The sequence below is a fragment of the Mastomys coucha genome, unplaced genomic scaffold (assembly GCF_008632895.1).
Source record: "Mastomys coucha isolate ucsf_1 unplaced genomic scaffold, UCSF_Mcou_1 pScaffold15, whole genome shotgun sequence".
NCBI classification, from domain to species: domain Eukaryota; kingdom Metazoa; phylum Chordata; class Mammalia; order Rodentia; family Muridae; genus Mastomys; species Mastomys coucha.
This window is the reverse complement of record NW_022196897.1, coordinates 15,417,910-15,422,844: the sequence shown is the minus strand read 5'-3', so window position 1 is coordinate 15,422,844 and position 4,935 is coordinate 15,417,910.

Genomic DNA, 4,935 nt, shown 5'->3' with positions numbered 1-4,935 from the left:
AGAATTCAGGGCCTCTGCAAGAGCAGTAAGGGCCTTTAAGCACTGAGCCTTCTCTCCAGAACTCCATATCCTGCAAGCTTCACTCATCCATTAGGAGACTGCAGGCAGTCAATAGCCTGGACACACTCAGAAGGTCCTGGGCTCCTGCAGGAGGCAGGTCAGGCATTTGCATGTTGAGACCCATATCAATTTACTAACAGAGACACCTCCCTCCTTAATTCCTCCTTTCTGTTATAGTCAAGATGCTGTACTGATTTTCTCCAGTCTTGTGAGCTTCAAGGGTGGTCTATGGTTTCCATTCAAGATACTGACGGAGCACCCAACCTGAAGGTGAGAACCTCAGCTCAACCAGAAAGCCCTCCAAATCATCACAAGGTCACAAAAGTCCAGTACCAGGCTATATCCAGAATGTGTATATGCCTGACCCAGGTGACCTGGGTAAGCTGGGTCAAGTGCCATGGTCAAAAGCCTCTAACAGGACATGACCAAGCCTGATTGGGTTGGTAGTAGAGATGAGGTCGTGCCTTGGTTTCCTCATCAGGACAGCAAGAACATTCACTTGGAGAGCCCAGGGCTCCATCCTCTGTGGGGAAAATATTGCAATTAAAGGCAGCCAATCTAACCTAAGTGATAGGATGGCACCTTGAAGACTTGATCTATTTTAGAGTTACAGCAAGGCAAGGGATCCATGAACAGATGGAGAGCTACTCAAACAAACAACAAAACAATCTCACTTCACACATGAGCACAGAGGGCTTCCAGTGGCAAGAGAACGGGGATGTGGGTGACATACCTGCCTTTCCTGAGGATTCCAGCACAGCTGTAGTAGGACCTCGGACCCTGGCCCTGGAGATCCTGATCTTCTTCAGCCCTCTTCTTTGAACCTCATGAGAAAGAAAGCTGGGGCAGGAGAGATGGCTCAGCAGTTAAGAGCACTGGCTGTCACCCATCTAATCTAAGATCACCCACATGGGAGTTCACAGCTCTTTGTAATTCCAGTTCTAGGGGATCTGATGCCCTCACACAGACATACATGCAGGCAGAATACCAATGTACATAAATGCTGATTGGCTCTGTAGTTCCAATTCCAGTCCAGGCTCTGTGTCCCCCACCACCATTCCCCCTTGTGTTTAATCCTGATGTTGGTATATTTACAGTGTAGTAAAAATCACAGGGGAGACATGGGATGAGGGCAGTCCATGCCTAAGAGAGTCCTGTCTTCCAGCTGGAGTAGAAAACCAACCCCCACAGGCTGTTTTTCCAAGCCAGAGAAAACTGGAAGGTGGCCCGGGTTAGTTAGTAAGGACCCCATGTTGCACATTGACAGCCAAACCTTTGGAAGGAGTCCCTACCCCAAGGACCCTGCCCTGGGCTTCAGGACCAGTAGCAAATTCAGGCCTAGCAAAGGGCAAAGAGACACAAGGACAGCTGGCCTGAGGTCCCATTCTGGCTTATGGCAGTATCTCATCCAGGGATCACTTGATTGTAATCTGTGCCCATTGCCCAAGTAAGTAGTCCTGTGGCGTTGTCCCAGACAGAAGTTGTCCCTTTCCATGTACAGTTGAGAGTTTGTAAATATACACTCCAGATAAGCACACTCACTGGGTCCACTCCTATTACCTCTGATCCCAGCACCTCACCCCATGAGCACCGTGTATCTAAGCTCTATTTCAGTGCTGTGGTCCTGAGTATGACCACAGCCACTTCCAACTGAGCACCAGGAAGCTAAAGGACTACATTCCCCTCTTGCTTGCTGAAGACTCTGTCCAGGGACAGGCCACAGCCCGTCTCTTCCTCCCCCAGAAGAGACATTTGCATTTTTGCTGTTTCTGTTGAGATAGATCTTAATGAGCCAGCATCATGGCCTCCACATCCCTTGCAAATGGGGGCCAGGTGTGACATATGGACCATCACAAAAACGTCTAAGGGGTGAGGATCAGAAACCCAGAGTTGCCAACTCATTCTTTATCCTGGGCCATCTCACCCAGCTCCTGCTCTTGGCAGATGGGAGGGGAGGTCAACATAGGGCTCAGCATCAGCCAATATCCCAGGACCGCAGACCTTTCATAAGCTGAAATGATGGGTGACAGAGGTCTGCCTTAAGAAACCCCAAGAGAAGCTATTACCCCCAGGCCCCAGCTAGCGTAGCTCCTCACCCACCCATCCCATGCAGAACAGCTAGAGCCTAGCATCCTAGCCCTTCCAGCCAGCCAGACTGATGGGCAATGACTGGTGCTCCTGGCCAGCCAGCAGCTGAACTAAGCCTGAACTCTTATAGGGCAAGGGTGAAGCGCAGGGAGACATCCCGCCAGCCATTTCTCAGCCAATGGTCTCAGCTGGTGCCTCCCTTTTGTTCTCAAGGGAGAGGACGGGTGGACTCAGAAGGTGGCTGAGTAGGGAAACAGCCAGCTTGCTGCCACAGCATCTCCACTGCCCGCCGGCAAGGAGATCACTCAGGCCCTGATACGATCACCTCAGGACAGGCGGAAATTGGAGTGTCCCGGGTGCTTGATCGAGGCAGCTAGCGAGCTGAGGCTGCAGGGACATTAGAGGCTGGTGTAATGGCCTCATTCTGCTCCCCTTGCAGCTCTGTGACCTTGGGTAACTCTGAGACTGTGTGCTGCTGTAATGAAAAATCAGGAATCAGGGAAATGGCCCCGGTGGAAGAGGGTAGGGCCGGCTGCTGTGAGTGCAGGGAGCCCTGCATCCCCCTGTCTCTCAACACTGGCTGCAGACCATTTGCCCAACCACAAGCCTCTTGAAGCAGGGCCTGGCAACCCCTAAAGAGACACTGCCCACCCCAAACTGTAATGAGAGGAGGTAGAAGACCTCAGAGAGGGCTTTAGAAGAAAGGAGACCTGGGGGAAAGAAGGCTCATGGGAAGAACAAAAGGATACCCTGTCCAGAGCTATGCTGAGCTTTGCACAGAGTGGGTGGCTGCATCCCTAGATAACAGGCCAACTTGGGTACCCCTTCATGGGCCTCAGTTTCCCATCCTTGGCCTCACCCAGCAGGAACCAAGGACATCAACGGAACATGTACTTTATGGTATTCCTCCTCAGACTGGGCTGTCATTTGGCCCATTTGCAGAGGGCTGAGCTGGTAGGTCCAAGGCTGTATAGAAGGTTCCTTCCTGGCCCTGGCCAGTCCTTCCTTAAGGCTCTTTCTACAAGCAGCCTTGAATACTACCTCCCAAGCCTCCAAGTTCACAAGCACCCTGTCAAGATTTTGTCCACTCGTGTGTAATGGTACATACCTGTGACCATCACCTGCCAAGGGCTGGGGTAGCTAGAGGTGGGGACAGGAGGTTCTAGAGTTCAAAACCTGGGCTGTCTCAAGAAAAGAGAAAGAAAGAAAGAAAGAAAGAAAGAAAGAAAGAAAGAAAGAAAGAAAGAAAGAAGGAAAGAAGGAAGGAAGGAAGGAAGACAAAAGATCTGTGTTCTTTCTTGCATATGTTCCTCTGTCTAACCAAGCGAAGACTCTTTCCTGAACTTTCCCTTTTCTTTTCTCTTCCCCTTTGCATCTATTAGCCAATCACATCAGACGTGAGGTCACGCTCCCAGCAGTGGGAGAAGCACCGACATCACCTACATCAGGGCTGAAAGACTGGAGCCATGCTGCCCACGTGTTGCCAGCCCAGTCTGCGTTCTAGCTTGTAGGAGGTGGTAGTACACACAACAGTAGCTCACTCCTTTGTAAAAAGATTTTTCTTGAAAAGATGCTTTTCCGTTGTTTCTGTGTGTTCCCATGTGGGACACTGATATTATCTCTAACACCAGCACCCCTCAAGATCTGCAGTACAGACCCAGAGGCAGACAGAGAGGATGGACAGAGAAGAGATCCAGCCATCAAAACCAAAGTCAAGAGCAAGTGTAACTCACTGCAGGGAAGTCCCAGGCTCCCTTCCCTCCAAGGGCCTGGCAGGAAGGCCAGGTGGGGTTCTATGGCCTGGTGAAAGCCCCACCATGCAGACTTTCCCCCGGAACATGAAGGATCAACTGCCTTAGGCTGACCTCAGTCTTGAAACAGGCACCCATCCATCTCTGCCCCACCACAAACTGCCAGGCACAAGTCAGATGCATACCACCAGACAGGCCTGGGGCAAGGCTTCCTCATGCCTCACCACCCTCCACCTCCATCATGGTAACATGAGACCTTGGAATGGGGAGGGTGAGCTTTGAGGACCTCTGCAGACCTACTTCCACCCCGTACCACCCAGCTTCCCTGGGTGAGGCCTCTCCCTGGAGATCCCCTCCGCAGTACAGATGTCCTCCTGAGTAGCTGGAACTCGCTTCCTACAAGAAAGCACCTCTAATGGCTGGCCACTGCTTTGTCCTCAGCTCCCTCCTTGCCTTTCTTGGGGCTCGAGAAGAGAGTCATCTTCACCTCATGCTGCGACTGTCATCATGCCCACTTTCCAAATCAGATCACATAGGCACAAAGAAGTGTATAACTTTCCCAAAGGCACACAGCTACCAGTAAACAGAGCTCAGATGCAAACTAGAATCCATCCTAGGTGTCCTAGGACTCCCTCTGGAGAACTATAAAAAGTCCCCTTCTTCCACAGGGGATACTGAGACGGGGAGGTGGGGGCATGTCCCAGGACCTCCCTTGCTCCACTACTCTTTGCATTTCCCATCCATGCAGAGACCTCAAACAGCTTGATATGGCTCCCACTTCCATATGAAGGCTAGAAAAGTTCAACCTCTGACTCTAAGAAGGCAGCCTGAGCAACTGTCTTTGTTTCCCTCTAGTCTCACACTCCCAGGACATGGACACTCACCACAGACTGATTGCAGTTTAGAACGCCCTGCTAGATCCCTTCGGAAGTCACAACAAGAACACCCTGCCTACATTGGAGGATTGACCTGATACACACAGTTTAATGGGGCTTGGAGTAGAGGAGCTGAGGAGGTAAGGCATCTTACCTGGCTC